General features: G+C 47.4%; 1 protein-coding gene across 7 annotated transcripts in view; it reads left to right on the top strand.

Moving 5' to 3' along the window:
* The window catches only part of LOC147609683 (P-loop containing nucleoside triphosphate hydrolases superfamily protein), an 89177-nt gene that overhangs the window by 6484 nt on the left and 61256 nt on the right, over positions 1 to 21437 (top strand). The window lies entirely within an intron of this gene.

The raw sequence follows: 21437 nt of genomic DNA, 5'->3' as shown, positions 1-21437 counted from the left end.
TGTACGGGAAGAGAAGGCTCCGCGATGGCAGATTTCCTAGAGATGGCTGAGAAGCACGTGAAGATTCCGACTCTCCCCACGTTCCCAGTGGATCGTCAGTTGGATGGATCCAATTACGGCATCTGGAAGGTCATGATGGAGTCGGTGCTGGAGTCATATGACCTTGCTGATTTTATCATCATCGGGGTTCCACGGCCGGAAGCTGAGGAAGGGGAGTTACTGTCGACGAGGAAGGACCGAGAGGCACAGGCACACATGTGGGATCGTGTCAACGCCAGGGTCCGGTCGTTTATTTTCCTCAATTGCACACCACAAGTGATCAATCATGTGAAGCACATGACGCTGGCGAAAGGCATATGGGAGCACTTGGCTTCTTTGTATAACAGGGTATCACCCATGAAGCGGATCTCCTTGGAAGTGCAGATGCGGGTGATGAACCCTGCAAAGTCTTCGACGATGCGGGAACACATTAACAAGCTGCAGGCCCTTCAGCAGGAAGTCCTACAAGTTGGGAAAGAGATATCATCTGAAGACATGGCCATCACTTTGCTGTCCCACTTGCCTGGTCAGTATTCTGCTTTCTATTCCGCGTTGATTACGAGTGGCAGGCTCAGCACCATAACCTGGGAGGAGCTTGTGCCAATGGTCTTGGACCAGGAGGAACGTTTCACGAACCCTCCTCACAGCGGAGGTTCGGAGGCCTTAACTGGCCAACGATCGAAAGGCCGGAATAACAACAAGGGCAAAGGGAAGGCTTCACCGGAGAAGTCTTTTGAGAAGAAGCCTGATTCAGAACGAGAGAAGCTGAAGGTCGAAAGATCTTGTAATGATTGTGGCGAGAAAGGTCACTACTGGAGGAAGTGCCCTAAGGGGATAGGGAAGAGTGTTGATTCTTCAGCCTCAGCTGCAAAGACTCCGGCATTTGTGCACTTAGAGATGGTGGACTCCGATGCTTCATCATCTTCGAGCGAGGAGGCAGTTGGCTTCACCGCGAAGGATACCCGGGAATGGATTCTCGACAGTGGTGCTTCCAGGCACATGACTCCATCCCGTGACTTCTTTCTGGATCTGAAACGGCAGTCAGGTCGCATCTTTATTGGCGATAACTCCACTATTCCGATACATAGTGAGGGCCGGATGGAGATTATTCCCGACGGCAAGGGGGGCAAGCATGCTTCCCGTGTTCTTTATGTCCCTGCTCTGGGTTTTCATCTTCTGTCAGTGCATGAGGTATGCAAGACTGGCTTTCGGGTGGAATTTGAGGAGCATTCAGTTGCTCTAAGGGACCGTGAGACTGGCCAGGTTGTTTGGGAAGGCGGTGTGGAGAATGGTATCTACAAGCTCTCTGCACTCTCCACATTGACAGGTTCTCAGGTCGGAGATTTGTGGCACTTTCGTTTTGGCCACTTAAATGTGGATGCATTGAGGCGAGCTTTCCGGGACCAGATGGTGGTTGGCTTGCCAGATGCTGGTAGTAGGCAAGGGCGTTGCAGCTCTTGCATACGTGGTAAGCAGCACAGGGAATCCTTTCCGAAAGCAGGCTTCCAGGCGGGCTTCGAAACCATTGGAGTTGATTCACACTGACTTGTGTGGACCTCAGCAGATACCATCTTTGGGAGGATCTCTCTACTTTATGCTGCTTGTTGATGATTGTACCAAATTCACGTGGGTCTACTTTCTTTCCCAGAAGGACCAGGCTTTTGCTCGGTTCAAGGATTGGCACGTGATGGTGGAGAAAGAGTCTTGATTTCAGGTCAAGACTCTCAGGGCTGATAAAGGAGGTGAATTCTCCTCGACTGTATTTCTCAGATTTTGTGCAGATCATGGCATCAAAAGGGAACTGGCCAATACCGGATCTCCTTCGGAGAATGGAGTTGTTGAACGCAAGAACAGGACTGTGGTGGAGATGTCGAGGACCATGCTGGAGCATCGTGATCTTCCTCGTCCACTTTGGGGTGAGGCTGTGGCAACGGCTGTCCATACCATTAACCGATCTCCGACGAGTACCCCATATGACTCCATTTGAGGCATACTTTGGCAGGAAACCTGATGTCTCGCACTTCCGTGTCTTTGGGAGTGACGCGTATGTACATATTCCGAAGAAGCAGAGGGGGAAGCTTGACTCCAAGTCCCGCAAGCTGGTATTTGTGGGGTATAACTCTCTTTCCAAGGGATACAGGTTGTATGATCCAGACAGGAATGAGATTGTTGTCAGCCGGGATGTGGTCTTTGACGAGCATGTTCTAGCATCCACTGTCGAGGAGCTGCCACTTCTTGGAGATCCAGAGGAGTCTGATGATGATTCACAGTCTATCATTCCAGTTGATCCACCTCAGTCACCACAGGAGGTTGAGCCCGCAGCTGGAGTAGAGCCCCCGCGACCACAGGAGGCTTCACGATCTGTTCGAGTACCTAGGTGGTTGTTAGACACCCTTCGAGAGTCAGGTGTCACGGAGCTACCCTCCGAGTGGACCACAGAGGACAGCCCTCGATGATCACATAGAGTCCGAAATAAAAGCAACACAGCGGAGCTTCTTCAGGTGAACTATGCTTTGATGTCTCGTATTATGCGGGATAAAGAGTCCACTTCCGTAAAGGAAGCCCTTTCACAGGATACTTGGAGGAAAGCCATGCAGGTGGAACTTATGCCATCGAGAAGAACAACACTTGGGAGTTGGTACCGAGGCCGTCGAAGCGGTTAGTCATTGGTGTCAAATGGGTCTTTAAGACCAAATACGCGTCTGATGGGTCGGTGGACAAACACAAAGCCAGACTTGTCGCTAAAGGTTATGCTCAGCGGCCAGGCATCGACTACAAGGATACCTTTGCACCGACAGCGCGGATGTCCACGATTCGGACCGTTCTTGCCCTTGCTTCTTCTCAAAGGTGGCCCGTGTATCAAATGGATGTAAAATTTGCGTTCCTTAATGGTGACCTGCAGGAGGAGGTGTACGTTGAGCAGCCTCCAGGCTTTATTGTTCCAGGATCGGAAGGGATGGTTTACAGGTTACGTAAGGCCTTGTATGGTCTTAAGCAGGCTCCCAAGGCATGGAATCAGAAGATTGATTCCTTCTTTATTCGGACTGGATTTCAGAGATCGGTTGCAGATCCGAACCTGTATCTCTTTCGGGAACGCGGCATGGTCACGCTTATCATCCTTTATGTGGATGATCTCATTCTCACCGGCGGTCATGTGGAGCACATTGGAGTGACGAAGGCTGCCTTGTCAAAGGAGTTTGAGATGACCGACTTAGGCTTACTCCACTTCTTTTTGGGATTGGAGATCTGGCAGACCCAGAGGGGGTTTTTTGTCTCTCAGTAGCGGTATGTTCATGAGTTGCTTGAGGCCTTTGGGATGGAGAACTGCAAGCCTATTACTTCGCCGATGGACCTGAACACAAAGTTAACCGTTACTGATCCTTGTGAGCTTGTTGATGCCTCGCAGTACAGGAAGTTGGTTGGTTCATTGATGGTGAACACCAGATTGGACTTGAGCTTCTCCGTGGGACTGTTGAGCTCTTTTATGCAGACGCCATTGAAGTCTCATTGGGACACAGGATTGCGGATCCTGCGGTATCTGCAGAGTACGAAGGATCTGGGACTCTTTTACACAAGAGGGAATGGAGTCAGGCTCCAAGGTTGGAGTGACTCAGATTGGGGAGGAGATCCAGACACGAGGAGATCTACTTCAGGATACAGTTTTACCCTCGGCTCAGGAGCAGTTTCTTGGAGCAGCAAGAGGCAGCCAACTATTGCCCTTTCTTCGACAGAGGTAGAGTATCGGGCTGCTTGTGAGGTTGTAAGGCTGCTAGGCGAGATTGGGTTTCAACAGAGGGAGCCCACAGTCATCGAGTGCGATAACCAGAGTTGTTTAGCTATTGCTCGGAACCCGGTTTTCCATGCCCGGACCAAGCATATAGAGATACAGTATCACTTTGTACGTGAGAAGATCTTGGCTGGTGACATCTTGCTACTTTATTGTTCGACGGAGGACAATGCGGCGGACCTCTTCACGAAGTCTCTACCTTAGGCTACGCTCAGGCGGCACTCCAGCTCCCTTGGGTTGGTTTCACAGCTAGGAGCTGAGAGGGGGTGTTAGAAGTCATCTCCTGTCTATATTTATACACCAGGGCCTCTGTTGTGGGTGTGCCCGCCCTGTATAAGGTGTTTTATCATTTTTCCTCACTCCCCGTATTTTTCCCTATTTTTTCCCATTTTTTCTAGTGGTGGGGAGGGATGCCAGAGGTTGGCAGGAGCACTCCAAGGCTGGCCGACTGTCCCAACAGCAGTCCTGTGGCTGGCCGACTGCACACAGATGTTGCGTAGGCTTCTGGATTGCTGGCCGACTGCATTCACACAGTCGTGGACTTCTTTTGCTGGCCGACTGCATTTATGCAGTCGTGGACTTCTACAGTGCTGGCCGACTTCTCTCCCAGGGGCATATAAATAGGCCCCTTGCCCCCACCACTTCCTCATTCAGTTTTCTCGTGATCTTGTGTATAGAGAAGAGTTTACACATCTCTCTCTCTGTGTTTCTTGTGCTGTTTATTTTCTGCAGTCTACTTGCTCTTGTCTACCCAAGTTTGGTTATCGTTTCCGCTGCATATTCTGACAATATCATCTCCTGTTGATGGCTATTCTGGTGTCTACGGGGGCCCTTCCCATGGTCAGGCATCCCCTTATTTTTTCCCTATTTTTATGGGCCTCAGATGTGGGCTACCCACCCTATTTATGGCATTTATGTCTATTTTTCAGGTCGTGTAATATTTAGGAGGGAGTCATGCAGCATTTAGGAGGGAGTCATGCAGCTCATGTGGAGAGTATATATATGCTCGCCCTCCCCCCTCACTTATCATCGCTTTTGAGTTATGTGGTTCTCAGAGAGCGAAGGTATTTTTTAATATCCCCTAGGTATGTGGAACTACCCAATCGTGATAGGATAGTTAATTTGATTGACTACGACAATTTTCTCTCTAATGTAAGATTATTCGATTCCTCGGGGGCATTGTTCAGTTCCTTATGACATATGCCGCTACCCAGTAAACTATGAGATCCGTGGGAGGTTTCACTGTCTGTTTCGTGGGGGATTTGGTCCACTCTCCAGGATCTTGGACTTCTTGTACCGGGGTTGCCTAGGCCTCTTCTTGCTTGAGCTCCGCAGACACAGGGACACTGTCTTGAGAGAGCTTCGGCCCCAACCACCCCGCCCCCTCCCTTGCCAGCCAACCATCACCAGTGTCTTCCGGACCCAGGAGGTGGAGGACACTGATATAGTGGATCTTGTGGACCCACCTCAAGCTGCTCCGGACCCACCTTGCCCCAGAGGAGTTACCTCGGACCGAGCCTCTGCACTCTAGTGTGCCTGATCCCCTTGACCCCCCGGTCGTCGGCCACAATCTGCTCATCAGCGCGAGATCCAGGACATGCTCCACGGCCATCAAGCTACCTTTCCATTTGACGTAGCAGAGGGAGATCTCTTGGCCATACTCATTAGCCCCAAGCTTGATATTTTGGAGAGTGGTATACGATCTACCGGGGACTGGTGCTGCTCTCATGTTTCTATGTTCCTAGTATTCCCATGATGAGCTTTCATGGACAGTTTTGTATCACGCCAGTGAGAGAGCTATGTTTATGCTTTGTTTCTGTTTTATTTTCCATTCCATGATGAGATATGCCATGGACATTATTGTATCACTTTGGTCTCAAAGGCCCATTGGACCTTTAGTAGACACTTAAGATATCTTTTCAACCACCAACACCCCCCCCACCCCCCCCCCCCCCCCCCTGCGGTAATGGTTGGTTGATTAGATTACGAAAATGTAATACAAAGCAAAGGTCGCATGACCAGCTATACAAACATTTACATAGAGGCTGTCAGACCGCACACACTAAAAAGCCACATGAGGCATGCCCACCGTACAAAGAGCATGTAACTAGAGGTGAGCTTGTGCCCTGGTGATAAGGTGTGCATGGATCAAAGAAGAAACTTGCCAAAGCAATAGACCACGAACATGCTGGACATGACCTTTCACCCCTAATTGTGAATCAAAGATGAAAACATTTCGCATGAGCCAATTATGCCAAAGACCCAACCATCGAAAGAAACAAAGAAGACCTCATGTTGCTGACTGTCCCCCCTTGGCTGATCATGTCCAAATACCCACTGCCTGGGTGACAAGGAGTGTCCAGTCACCATTTGCCACACTGAAGAGATGAACTCCCATATTTGGCGAGCCACCGGGCAAGAAATAAATCTGTGTCGACTAGATTCTGGACAAGTCTGGCAGAAGAAACAGTTGCCATTTGAAAGTCTCCGATGCCGAAGTGCAGTGCCAAAGACAGGTCCCCAACCATGACTTGCCAAATAAACACTTTGCCCTGAAAAGGAAGCTTGGAATGCCAACCACAGAATAGGATGCACTTCCACCAAGAGGCCGTTTTCTTAACATTCCTTCTCTTGGACCAAAAGATGATATACAACATTAGCAGAAGCCTTCAACAGCCTGGTGTTGCGACCCAACACCCAATCATCCCATGCATGAGAAGAATCCATCCTAGGAAGGCGTCCCCGAGACTGCACTTGTTGCTGCAACTGCAACCAAATACACCTGTAACCTTGGGGCACACGAAATCTATGACGAGCACGGCGGAATGATAACATTCGCAGCCGCCCGGGCAACAAAGTATGAGACATCCTCACAACACCCAGTCTCACCATACGATTGAATTGCCATGTACAATTATTCTTCTCTGGCCAAGTAATCACACGAGAGGTGGCCAACACCTCTGCAAGCAGGGAGTTGTCATCTCGACGAGAATCTGGAGGTCTCCAAGAAGTGAACTGTAACACCTCTTGCCATGATTTAACCAAATGATCCAACAGAGGAGAAGTAGATACACGCACAGATTCTAAAGCATTTAGAACATCCCACCAAAATGCAACAATCTGGGTCTCTCTCTCTCTCTCTCTCTCTCTATTTTCTGCGCATCTACTTTCAGTTTTGTGCATTATTCTCGTCGCTTATGTGGTTGGTTTCCAGTTTGCGGTGGACCACTCCTTTTGGTGTGACTCCTGTCCCTCGAAGGACGGTTGGTTTTTAGCCTTCGGAAGCCTCTGGAAGTCTCCCACACACACAGTGGATGGTCGGATTGCGCTCCGGAAAGGAAGTGCATTTTCTTGCTATGGCGAGCTACGACAACGAGAGAGAACAAGAACCTTGGGACCGAAGTGCACTAGGCAGTCCATCTAGGGCATCATGCATGAGTGTACCAGAGATGTATCAAAAGATGATGCAAGCAATCGCAGAACAGGGTACCAAATTGGAAGAGTAGAAGGCGCAGATACTGGCTCTGGAAGAGCGCACCCGTTCTCCGGCTCCTCTTTTTCCATCTCCTCCTCCCTCTCCTTCCGTTTCCTAGATTCCAGATCCTCTTTAAAGGGACCCTTTCGAAGGGTCACGACCGCAGCGGAGTTCGATGCTTGAGTTGTAGATGCGTGCAATGGAGATTCGACAACGTGAAGACGACACCGTGCGACGCGTGGAACATGAACGATACCTTGCGGCTTTGGACACAAGATTGAGCTTCCTCAGGTCATTTTCCCGAGAAAATGAACTTCAGTAAGTATAATGGTAAACTTGACCCCACAACTCTTTATTCATGGTTGCATCAGTTTGAAGCTTATTTTGCCGGAATTCGAAAAAGTGATTCTGACAGGGTGATCTTAGCTAGTTGGTACTTGGAAGGTGAGGCCATTCCTTGGTGGACCCAGTGGGCTTATGTCCACACCAGATTAGGTATGGCAGCTTTGGGACGAGTTTGTCCTTGACCTTAAGCGGTGGTTTCCCTTGAGCGACTCAAAGACGAGATTAGGAGAGCGCTTTGACGCGCAACGAGTCCTTCAGTTTGCCAATAAAATTTCAAACTTATGTTTGCAGTTGGGCTTATCTGATAAGGACAAGAAAGGGCAATTCCTTTATGGCCTTGACACACAAATCTAGTGGGGGGTGTGTATGTTTAGGCCAGCCACCTTCGAAGACGCCCTCTCACTTGCGGAGAGTGCTGAGATGAAGCGCAATGGCGGAAAGCCCAAGACTTCCAGCCTGCTACTCCCAAGACTAACACCTCGGGGGAAAAAGGCCAGAACTAGATGGGGTCTTTCCCAGGACAGAGCACGGGAGCCTTTGGCTTCAAGAACTCGATCAATGTGCCCAAGCTTACTTCAGACTAGAAAGCTCAGGCAGGCAAGACCGGTGGCAAGTTGAGTGTTGAGGAGACCGCTCAGTACAAGGAGGGTAGGTGTTTCTTTTGTCATACAAAAGGACACACTTCTAGGGAGTGTCCTGAGAAGACTGCCACTCCAGAGACTGTCACCCTAGCTTCCACGGCTTTAGTGGTGAGCCCAACTCCCACATAGACCCCAACGGTTGTCCCTAGTTCTTTGGATCCCAATGCTTCGGTTGGAGCAATCATTAGCCGGGAGCTCGTGGGAATGAGCCTGTAATTTGGGGCTACTCTGCCCAACACCTCTTCATCGACTTGAACCAGTTCTTTTTGGTTGTTTTCACTCCCTTGTGGAGAAATCTGGCCTGTCAGGCCCATGACACTTGTACAAATATAAATACTCCAAGAAATACAAAAAGTATTGAGAGGGGGGGCCGGCCCTTTCCGGCCCCAGTGGTGGTGTCATTTGTATTTTTAGTATTTCTAGTATTTGTGTTGTTGATGTTGTTTCCATTGTTTAATAACATTTAAATTAAGTGTTCTAAATATGTGTATATTGTCTTCCGATCTGCAGGCCTCTTGTAGGGAGCAGTCACATTGGTATCAGAGCCCGGTCGTCTCTCTTTCTCAAGAGGAGACACGGAGTTTGAGATCGAAAGCAAGCACGAACACTTAATTCAATGGACAGCCAGGGCAACCCATTGGAAGTGCCGAATTCGAGGGGCCAATCAAGTGCTTCACGGGATTCCGATGCATTGCATGGAAGGCATAAGCCTCTTGAGAGAGTCTATGACAGTGCATACATGGGACAGCCATCACGTGGTAAAGAACCCATGCACGAGGAAGAGCCCAATGCATTGAGGGTTGAGTTGGAGCACATGAAGAGGCTCTTGTAGGCAAAAGAGCAAGAGCTGAAATTCTTGCATGAGGACCCCCATGTACAAAGTGTCATAGAAGCCAAGAAAGCTGATGCTATGGTGGACATGACTTTTGAGTCTATGGCTCGAGAAGTGGGTAAGAAGCCAAGGGAGCTGGCACTCTCTTATCTTATCCGCAAGGGTGATCTTAAAGAGGGAGATGATGGACAGCTTATGTTCAAGAATCCACCCCGTTTGCAGCATGGAGACCCAACCTCTCAAAGGTTGAGATCATATTTGCATAAAGAAGAAGTATCGGTCACCTCTCAAAATGCATCCACTCCTCATGGCACAGGAGGAAACAGATCTATGCATGCTCAAGGCCATTTGGATTCTAGGTATGTACATCATGGGGACAGTGGTCGGCATGCAAGCCAAAAGACCTTGCCTATTGAGTTGTCTCGTGGCGAGACAAGGCATCTTTCAGCGAGGTCACATGCAGTGGGGCCACTAGAATCAAAGACCCATGTCACTTTGGCTAGTGGAACACTTATCATTGCCCATGAAGCTCATGCAGAGAGAGCTGCCCCGTTGGATAAGGGGAAAAGAAAAAGAGGAGAACATGTACCACATCCCAAGAAGCTCAAGGAGTTCAAGGCAGGGGACAAGTCCGTGAAATTTGATGCCTTCCATGGAGAGTATGATGCCTCTAAAGTGCTAGCTTTTGTGGCACAGTTTGATATTGCTTTTAGTGATGAGGACTTCACTGAGAAGTCCAAAATTCGTCATGCAAGCATGTTCTTGAAGGACAGCTGCCCATTGGTGGATCACTGAAAAGACCACCAAAAGACCCCATTTGCACTTGGAAAGAGTTTAAGGACAGATTTTATGCCTAATTCTTGCCTCCTAATGCGGAGCAAATTCTCACCCAAAAGTGGGAGAGACATGAGCAAAAAGATAATGAAAGCGTGTAGCAGTATGTCAATAAGTTTTGGAAAGTGTTGCTTGAGGTAACTCCCTTTATGCAAATCTCCGAGGATGAAAGAAAGAGGAAGTTTCGCTCCGGATTGCAACCAGCTTATCGTTTGGGTATTGAATTGCACCCGAAACACACTCTGCAATAGCTTATAACCTCTGCTCTTGCTACGGAGCAATTGGTGCTCAAAATTAAGCAAGATCAAGGGGGTTCCAAGGGCAAAGAGAAGGCTGTCCCAAACCTGCAAAAAGGTGGACAACCACCTAAAAAGAGCTTCCGGGAGGTCCAGAAGAGAGGTAAAGCTGAAAATACCTGATCTAAGGATCATGGGCCAAAGAAGAATAAATTTGGCTTGACCCCCGAGCAAAGGGAGCAATATTCCAAGGAGGGGAAATGCTTTTCTTGTGGCAGCAAAGAGCATATGTTTAGACAATGCCCTAACCGCAAACCAAAGCATGAGGATAAGCAAACCAAGGCAAATGTGCATGCAGTTCCCGATGTGCAGGGAAACACAAAGCATGACGGAAAAGAGAGGATGGTATGCAAAGCATGGGGTCAAATCAAGGATCAGCTCGCCCTATTTATGTTTGATGATTGTGCAACAGATAACTTCATCTCTATTTAGATGGCAGCCGCCTTGGGTATTGAGGTTGATGACATGTGGCCTCAAATTGAAGCAGAAGCTGCCTTTGTTGGTAAAGAGGTGCAGGTTACCCCACTTATTGGGAAGTTGCGCATACATATCTAGGGTTACCTTGATCATGAGCATTTCTTGGTTGCACCACTTAATGGATGTGATGTATTGCTTGGCAAGCCATGGCATCACAGGCCTGAGCCCCGCAAAGAATACAAGACAAACAGGATTTCCTTTATGCATAGAGGCCGCATGTATGTTATTGATGCTGGCAAGGAAGGGGATTTCATCCCACTTGTATCTCACATCCAGATTAATAAAGCAATGAAAAAGAGTCTTTCTGCGTACTTGGTTTTTGTTCGTGATAGCATTGAACCAAGTCATCAAAATGTGGATGTTTTGACTCAGGATAGGCTGAATTTTCTTCATGCATATAAAGATTGTTTTGCTGATGCATTGCCAGGTGAACTACCTCCTCAAAGGCCCGAGGATCATTGCATAGATCTTGTGCCAGGCAGTTCTCCACCTAACAAACCCGCATATCATGTGAGTGCCGTACAACAAGAAGAGATCATGAAGCAGATTAATGAGCTTTTAGAGAAAGGTTTGGTTCAACCAAGTTCCTTACCTTATTGCTTTCTCGTGCTTCTGGTTCAAAAGAAAGATAGATCATTCTGCATGTGTGTGGATTATAGAGCTCTAAATAAGCTCACCATTAAGAATAGATTTCCAATCCCACGTATTGATGACATTTTGGATAAGCTTGATGGCTCGGCTTGTTTCAGCCGTATTGATTTGAAGAGTGGTTATCACTCACCAGATACGAGTGGTGCCACAGGATAACCACAAAACTGCATTCAGGACAGCTTTTGGATTGTATGAATTTTTGGTGATGTCTTTTGGTCTCACCAATGTCCTAGCCACATTCAATCGTATGATGGATAGGTTATTCCGACCCCATCGAAAATTCATAAGTGTATTCTTTGATGACATCTTGGTTTTCTCCAAGAATGAGCAGGAGCATAGGACTCATTTGGCCACAGTGTTTGAAGAGTTGCAGAAGCATAAACTCTTCATTAATGCCAAGAAAAGTGAGTTCTTCCTTTCAGAAATACACTATTTGGGTCACATTGTATCCAAGGATGGTGTAAGAATGGATCCTGCCAAGATAGAAACCATTCGGAATTGGCCAGAGTTGCAAAATGTACATCAAGTACGTAGTTCTCTGGGATTATGTTCATTTTATAGGCGTTTCATAAGGCATTTTGCTATGATAGCCACCCCTCTACATGATCTCACGAAGAAGAAAGCCACTTTTAAATGGACTCCGAAGGAGCATGATGCCTTCTTGCAACTCAAGAATGCTATCATATGTGGACCCATATTGATTGTTCCCGACTTGCAAAGGTCATTTATAGTGGAATGTGATGCTTGTGGTGATTGTATAGTGAAATGTGATGCTTGTGGCGATTGCATAGGGGCTGTCCTAAATCAAGAAGGTCATGCAGTTGCATATATGAGCCGTCGATTGCATGATGCCGAGCTTCATATGGATATCTATGAGAAAGAGCTCTTGGCTGTAATTCATGCCTTAAAGATATGGAAACATTATCTTCTTGGAGCTGAATTTGTAGTCAAGACAGATCATCAAAGCTTGAGATACTTTCTATCTCAAACAAAGCTTGCATGATGTCGAGCTTCATATGGATATCTATGAGAAAGAGCTCTTGGCTGTAATTCATGCCTTAAAGATATGGAAACATTATCTTCTTGGGGCTGAATTTGTAGACAAGACAGACTATCACAGCTTGAGATACTTTCTATCTCAAACAAAGCTTTCGGAGAAGCAGATGAGAATGGCAAACTTTCTTTCCATGTTTCATTTTTAGATTGTACATACTCCGGGAAAGAAAAATGTGGTGGCAGATGCATTATCCAGGAGGCCTTATGTGGTTGCAGTTTCAGTGGCCTCTCATGGACACTTATCTGCCATGCGAGATTTGTATCAGTTGGATGCTGATTTTTGCCATATATGGACTGATTTGATGGCTGGTCACTCGCATGCCTCTTATGTGATCAAAGAGGGTTATCTTATGAAGGATAATTGCTTATGTGTGGTGAAGGAAATGCGTCCAAAGGTTATGGAAGAATGTCACGCTACACCTTATGCTGGTCATAGAGGTATCATGCCTACTACATGCATGATTGAGAGAGATTTCTTTTGGCCAAGCATGCGTAAAGGCATTGAGGCATATATACGTGCATGTCTTACTTGCCCCAAAAGGTGAAATTTGACAGGCAAAAGCCTCTAGGTTTGCTTCAGCCATTGCCTATTCCCTTGCAGCCATGGGAAAGTATTACTATGGACTTTATTATGGACTTGCCTAGATCCCAGCATGGGAATGATGCTATTTGGACCATTGTGGACAGGTTTAGCAAGCAAGCTCACTTCTTGTCTGTCAAGAAAACCATTAAAGTTGATCATATGGTGAAGCTTTTTCTTGCTAACATCTTCAAGCATCATGGTATGCCTAAGTCCATTGTTGGGGATAGAGATCCGAGGACTACGAGCCTCTTCTGGAGGGCTTTATTTGATAACATGGGCACTAAACTTGAGTTTTCATTAGCTTATCATCCCCAAACAGATGGCCAAAGTGAAGCTGCAAATTCAGCCGTGTTGGATTTGTTGAAGTGTTATGTGGCCGATCAAAAGACTGTATGGGAGAAGTATCTTCCACTTGTAGAGTTTGCCTACAACAACACAGTTCATGCCTCCACGGGAAAGGCCCCGCTTGAGATTATTTATGGCAGAGTGGTCTTGCCACCCATCCTTCGTACAAAGGATAAGATTTTTGCAGCTGATGAGTATGAGCGTGACTTGGATGTAGCCTTTGCTAAGGTGTGGACAGCCATTGCAAGGTCACAAAAAAAGCATAAAAGGGCTGCTGACAAGCATAGGAGAGACATGCAAGTCAAGAAAGGTGATTGGGTATTGCTGAAATTTGAGAAAGCTAGGCTTCGGAAGAGGCCAGGACGAGAGGGATCATATCCAAAGCTTTCTACTCGATATTATGGACCCTTCCAAGTGATTGACATGATCAATGAAGTGTCCTTCTTCAGGCTTGCTTTACCCAGCCATTGGAAGATTCACAATGCTTTTCATATGAGTCTTTTGCGGAAGTATGTGGGGCTAGATCCACAGGAGCCTGTCACAGAAGATCCGCCAGAAGTTCATCAGCTTGAGGAGATTCTTCAGCTAGAGTAGATTGTATTTCACAAGGAGAGAAAGTTACCACATGGGAAGCTTTCCAGGAGATACCTAGTGAAATTTAAAAATTATTTACCAATTGATGCAAAGTGGATAGATGAGGATTATTTTGCTGACTACCCTCAGCTTCTACAGGCATATCACGAGGCTTTTCAGTTGAGGTCAACTGTTTAGAAGCCCGGGGGGATGTCACCATTTGGTTCATCTCCATTTCTGGAGCCACTTCTATGGGACTGTCACTCCATAGAGCGGCCAGATTTGTGCCATGTTCACATGGGGCCAGGCCAGTGTCCCATGTGAAAGGGCCAGTTTTATGGTGTCACATGGACGGGAGCCAGATCAATGCCACCCGTGTGCGACCAGTGCTGCGTCACATGGACGGGAACCAGTTTCGTGTCACCCGTGTGTGATTTGCTTCGTGCGCTGTATGGACGGGAGCCTGTTGGTGCCACCCGTGTATGGCCAGGATGGTGTCTTACCTATGGGACTGTCACTCCATAGGAAGACCAGGACATATTTATTTATATTTGTCGCGCCAGTTTTGTGCCCGACAGGAACCTCTTGTGCAAGTTTCATGAAAGGGAGATTTCGTCCACTATTTGTGCACATGCATTTATGCCTGCATGCATAAATTTGTTTTTGCATGACTTGTTTGCGTGTGTCTGCGTGTTATGCTGTGCCAGTACACTGGACGGGGACGCCCCCAGTGTACCGTGGAATGCTGTTTGCTGACTTGGTGGTGTGGTGTGTGACCAGGTGGTAAGTATATTCATTTTTCCCTTTTTAAAAGGTGAAATCCATAAACTAGAGTAAACCTTAATTTTTTATAAGCTAATGTGTTCACACACATTTAAAGTTGGGCTGGACATTTACTTTCTAGTGTGGGTGCCAATAAGTATAAATTATGTATTAAAGTATTATAACCTTTGATAAGCCTTTTTGCATGGAACATTATTAAAACTTCCCCAAGTGGTGGGTTGGTGGCTCTTTTTCTCCATCGCCTCCTCACGGCTGCCCACGCCTGATGATTGCTGGCTGTACCCCCCCATCGCCTGCTGGAAGTGCTGCTGTGGTACCCGCTTGCTGTACCCATGTGCTGTCCCTGCTGTACACGCTTGTTCCAGCCTTCCTTGCAGCCCAGCTGCACCCGCCTGTACCAGCCCCTTGTGTACCTGCTGTCCACGGCTGTACTGTCCCTTGTGTACCTGCAGTCCACGGCTGCTGGCTGCTGAATCTGCAGTACCTGTTGTACCTGCCTGTACTAGCCCCTGGTGTACTTATTGTACCTGCTGGTTGCCCATGGTGTACCTACTGTACCTGCTAGCTGCCCCTGGTGTACCTAATGTACCTGTTGGTTGCCCCTGGTGTACCTGCTGTACCTGCTGCAAATACAGGTACTTGCACACTTGTGAAGTACCTAAAGTGCTTGATTGTACTTGCTACAAATAGTCCCGGTTGTATCTGGATTGTACTCACCGTAATAGGTGCTCTCTTACTCTTTTTCTCGTTTGAATGAATCTGAAATTTGCTAATTTAAATTCAGAAAATGCTTTAAGTTGTGTAGTGCAGGAGCATGGCATGTATATGCTGACCATGTTCAGGAAATTCTTCCTTGGTGGTTAGTATATTTCCCTGTGTGGTGTTGTTAACCGTGTTCTTAGAGCTTCTGGGAGCGAGTGAAGGTTAGACTCACCAGGGAATTTGGGAGCAAAGCTCATTGGGGAGAACCAAGCCACGTTCCCTCCGCGGTGTACTCCTTGGCCTGCGTCAGTACAGGCGTGCCTGTCGGTGCACGGTGTCGGAAGACTAGTGAAAGCAAAGTCCACCCAGTGAAGGTGGGAATGAGCATGTGATTTGGGGCTACTCTGTCCAACATCTCTTCATCGACTTGAACCAATTCTTTTTGGTTGTTTTCACTCCCTTGTGGAGAAATATGGCTTGTCAGGCCTGTGACACTTGTACAAATATAAATACTCCAAGAAATACAAAAAGTATTGAGGGGGAACCGGCTCTTTCCGGCCCCAGTGCTGGTGTCATTTGTATTTTCAGTATTTCTAGTATTTGTGTTGCTGATGTTGTTTCCATTGTTTAATAACAGTTAAATTAAGTGTTCTAAATATGTGTATATTGTCTTCCGATCTATAAGCCTCTTGTAGGGAGCGGTCACACAATGCCGGTGTTCATTTATTCATCCTCCTTAATTGCACACCACAAGTGATTAATCATATAAAGCAAATAACGGTGGCCAGAGGGATTTGGCAGCATTTGGCTTCTCTGTATAGCAGGGTATCACCCATGAAGCGGATCTCCTTTGGAAGTGTAGATGTGGGTGATGAATCCTGCAAAGTTGTCGACGATACGGAAGCACGTCAACAAGTTGCAGGCTCTTCGGCAGGAGGTTCTTCAGGTAGGGAGAGAGATATCTTCAGAGGACATGGCCATCACGTTGTTGTTCCATTTGTCCTCTTAGTACTCAGCATTTTACTCCTCTTTGGTCACCAGTGGTAGGCTTAGCACCATCACGTGGGAGGAGCTTGTGCCTCTGGTCTTGGACCAGGAAGAGCGTTTTACGACTTCTCCACAAGGCGGAGGTTCTAAGGCCTTGACTTGTCAGCGGTCGAAAGACCGTAACAACAACAACAAGAGCAAAGGGAAGTTTTCATCGGAGAAGTCTTTTGAGAAGATGTCCGATTTAGACTGTGAGAGAAACTGAAGGCCGAGCGGACCTGTAATGATTGTGGCGAGAAAGACCACTATTGGAGAAAGTTTTCTGAGTGGAATACCGGGAAGAGTGTTGATTCTTCAGCTTCAGCTGCAAAGACTCCAGCCTTTGTGCACTTGGAGATTTTGCACACGGATGCTTCATCTTCTTCGAGTGAGGAGGTAGTTGGCTTCACTGCCAGGGATAACCTGGCGTGGACTCTTGATAGTGGTGCTTCTAGGCACATGACTCCTTCCCGTGAGTTCTTACAGGATCCTAAACGACAGTCAGGTCGCATTCTCATTGGCGACAATTCCATTATACCGATTCATAGTCAGGGCAAGATGGAGATCATTCCTGATGACAAAGGGGGGAAGCATTCCTCTCGTGTTCTTTACGTCCCCGCAGTTGGTTTTCATCTATTGGTAGTGCATGAGGTTTGCAAGACTGGCTTCCGGGTGGAGTTTGAGGAGCATTCTGTTGCTCTCTGGGACAGAGAAACAGGCCAGGTTGTTTGGGAAGGCGGAGTGGAGAATGGTATCTACAAACTCTCAGCACTCTCCTCTCGAAGAGGCACTTAGATTGGTGACTTGTGGCACTTTCGGTTTGGCCACTTGAATGTGGATGCGTTGTTGCGAGCTTTCCGGGACCAGATGTTGGATGGCTTGCTAGATGTTGGCAGCAGGCAGGGACGTTGCAGTTCTTGCATTCATTGGTAAGCAGCACAGGGAATCTTTTCCGAAGCAGGCTTCGAGGCGGGCTTCGAAACCTTTGGAGTTGGTACACACTGACTTATGTGGACCTATGTAGACCCCATCCTTGGGAGGTTCTTTGTATTTTATGCTGCTTGTTGATGATTGTAGTAGATTCACATGGGTTTATTTCCTTTCCTAGAAGGACCAAGCTTTTGCTCGGTTCAAGGAGTGGCATGTGATGGTGGAGAAAGAGTTTGGTTTGTAGATAAAGACTCTGTGGGCTGACAAAGGAGGAGAGTTTTCTTCCAATCTGTTTGTGCGGAACATGGCATTGAGCGGGAGCTGGCTAATACAAGTTCACCTTCAGAGAATGGAGTAGTTGAGAGAAAGAACGGGACTGTGGTGGAGATGGCAAGGACGATGTTGGAGCATCGTGATCTTCCTCGTCCACTTTGGGGAGAGGCTGTGGCTACGGTTGTCCATATCCTCAACCGATCTCCGACGACTTCAGTACCAAAGATGACTCCCTTTGGCAAGAAACCAAATGTCTCCCATTTCTGTGTGTTTGGGAGTTGGATTTCAGAGATCAGTTGTTTGCAGATCCTAACTTGTATCTCTTTCGGGAACGCGGTTTGGTCATGTTGATCATCCTTTATGTGGATGACCTCATTCTCATTGGCGGTCATGTGGAGCACATTGCAGTGACGAAGGCTGCCTTGTCGAAGGAGTTCAAGATGGCCGACTTAGGCTTACTCCACTTCTTCTTGGGATTGGAGATCTGGCAGACCCATAGGGGTTCTTTGTCTCTCAGCAGCGGTATGTTCATGAGTTGCTTGAGGCCTTTGGAATGGAGAACTACAAGCCTATCACGTCACTGATGGACCCGAACATGAAGCTTATAATGAATGATCCCGGTGAGCCGGTTGATGTCTCTCTGTATCGGAAGCTGGTTGGTTCATCGATTTGGTTGCTGAACACCAGATTGGACTTGAGCTTTCCTTTTGGGCTGTTGAGCTCATTCGTGCAGATGCCTTTGAAGTCTCATTGGGACGCAGGATTGTGGATCTTGCGGTATCTGCAGGGTACGAAGGATCTTGGACTCTTCTACGACACTGGAGGGGAAACGAAGAACCGAGTCCGACTCCAAGGCTGGAGTGACTCCGATTGGGGAGGAAATCCAGACACAAGGAGATCTACATCAGGGTACAATTTTACCCTCGGCTCAGGAGCTGTTTCATGGGTAGCCAACTATTGCCTTGTCGTCTACAGAGGCAGAGTATCGGGCTGCTTGTGGTGCTGCTTGCGAGGTTGTGTGGCTGCGGAGGTTACTTGGCGAGATTGGGTTTCCATAGAAGAGCCCACGGTCATCCAATGCAATAACCTGAGCTGTATCGCTATTGCTCGGAACCCGGTCTTCCATGCTCGGACCAAGCACATAGAGATACAATATCACTTTGTTCGTGAGAAGATTTTGGCTGGTGACATCTTGCTTCTTTATTGTTCGACGGAGGACAATGCGGCGGACCTCTTCACGTAGTCTCTACCTCAGGTTATGCTCCGGCAGCACTCCAGCTCATTGGGGTTGGTTCCACATCTTGGAGCTGAGAGGGGGTGTTAGCAGTCATCTCCTATCTGTACATTACACCAGGGCCACTGTTGTGGGTGTGCCCACCCAGTTTTGGTGTTCCCCCATTTTTCCTCACTTTCCATGTATTTTTCCCATTTTTTTGGGTGTAGAGGGTTGTCGGCTGTCCCCTTCTGCTGGCCGACTGGTGTGTTGTTACCCAACCTGCTGTGCAGCACTGGCCGATTGTTGGTTAGCTGGCCGACTTGCTTTTTGCTGGTCATGGGCTACTGGTGCTGGTCGTGGGCATATATGCTGCTGTCGGCCTGTTTTGAACTGGCCGACCAGCAGCTTGGGGCCATCCATGTGGTGCTACATAATGACAATGTGTGATCATACAATGATACCATCCTCCTCCAGAATAGAATGCAAACCAGCCATAGCATCGCCCCTCTGTGATGGGAACTCGCCATATCATCTAAGGATATCCTCAATCTGAAGCTTCCGGGTGGAGGAATGAGGCCTATGAAGCATGGGGTGTCTAGCTCTCCCATGCTCACTAGTGGTACCCCATGTACGTGGAGATGGAGGATCACACATCCTACGCAGATGCTATGGACTGGGCTACTCATGCTGCTGCTCATGCTGCTGCAATGGAGAAAGAAATGTCACATGCAATCTACACTCTACTGCATGGTGACAAGATGGCTCATCAGTGCTCCATTTACAGCAGTAGAACCCTTCAGGATTTTATATTGTCGTATGCCGTGACCCCATTGTAATCCTCAGTCCAGGATATGTTAGGCACGAGCTACGTAGGTCATTCCTCACCCTTAGAGAGTCAGTCAGTCAGTCAAGTCCCTTAACCACTTAAAGAGAATCATTCATGCATATAGAGTCAATAGAAGCCTTAGGGTTTGCATCAGATCATGGTTGCATATTGCATATCATTCATCCCATATGCACATAGACCACATAGACCATTGCAGAAGGCTTAGAATACCATTCAGATTTATTGCATAATTTTACCATATTTATGAGCATTTTATTCTAGCATTTTTATCATAATATTTCAGCATTTTACCATTATTTTACCATCATATGCAAGTCGTCTAGCAGTCGGCCAGTTTCATTGCCAGCCGACCAGCACATATAGCATATAAAAAGCCTTGTTTTGCATCACACATTCCATCATCATATTTGGAGCTAAGCGATTCAGTCCCTCAGCCTTGGAAGCATCATCGCTTGGAGCACATAGGCACACATCAGCAAAACGCATCATCTCCAACATTCAGCCTAGGAAAGCGCTTCAGTACCTTGCATTTTTCAGCATACAACAGAATTCAGCACTCATACACATCATTGTTTTGCTACAGCCAGTTCGGTAAAGGTAAAACGCATCATATTCATTCATTCATAGTGCATAAACTCAGCCTAGAACAGTCCCAAAGCAGCCCTCTCTCAGCCTCAGCTTGCAGCCTTCCTACATTCCATTGGAAGAGTGCATTGGCATTGAGATTGGCCATCATTGGTGCTTCTACAACTGGGTACAGTTCAGCCCGACTCTTGGTCTTTCAAAGGTCTTGTGTTTCGCTTATCTACAGTCCAAAGTCAGTCTTACATTCATTCTCTTCAAATATAATAAAGCAAACTCTCCTAGCAATAGGAGGGGACCCTTCACTGGGTAATTTGGGACCCAATAAGGTGTTCAAATCTATCTCGTTCTCTCTCATCTCTTAAAGTTTGAAGTGTGGATTTCTAAAGACTCGCAAAACTCAAGATAAAGAAGGCGGTGTGAGACTTTGTGTGACAGGATCCTTCATTACGCATAATTCCGCTGCATGTTACATTGGCATCAGATTCAGCTGTCAAAATGCACAGCGGAAATGAAGACAACTGCTGTAGAGAGCAAAACGCAGATGAGAGAGGGAGAGACTCTGCCAGAAGGAGGTTGAGAATGAGGAACATTATGTATGCAGATGCAGAGCATATAGTGTCATTAGAGAGAGATACACCACCATCTTCAGTGGATATCCCTCACTCCGCTAGATCATGGAGTCCGCAGACCAGCGCAGATTTGGCTAGTTCTTGTTAGAGACACAGTGCCACAGAGAGACACTGATACGGACTCATACCACAGGGAGAGGTGGGCGACAGCTCTAGCTCACTGATTTCTTCCAGAGATCTATCCCAGTGCCTACCCTGACACAGGAGGGGGTTACACTTAAGCGCGCTGCGGACCTCCGAGCCAGACAGACCGAGAGCACCAGGCTACCAGACTCCCAGACTACATTAGAGGGAGATCACAGAGATACGGGCTCGACATCAGCACCATATCCAGGAGCGGCTAGCTCACTTACACTCACACCCGGAGATCATGCTCCGAGATATTTTTGCCTCGCCATCGCCTATGTATCACATATTACACCCCCATTATGGTACTGGTTGGAGCTAGAAAGATCTGCATTGCATTCTTGTATACCCTACGCATATAGGTTGCATGCTGAGCCTCTAGCAGT

The sequence above is a fragment of the Cibotium barometz genome, chromosome 51 (assembly GCF_041138505.1).
Source record: "Cibotium barometz isolate CiBa-2024 chromosome 51, ASM4113850v1, whole genome shotgun sequence".
Lineage (NCBI taxonomy): Eukaryota > Viridiplantae > Streptophyta > Polypodiopsida > Cyatheales > Cibotiaceae > Cibotium > Cibotium barometz.
Note: the sequence above shows the minus strand (reverse complement) of the source record. Positions and strands in the feature narration are given on the sequence as shown.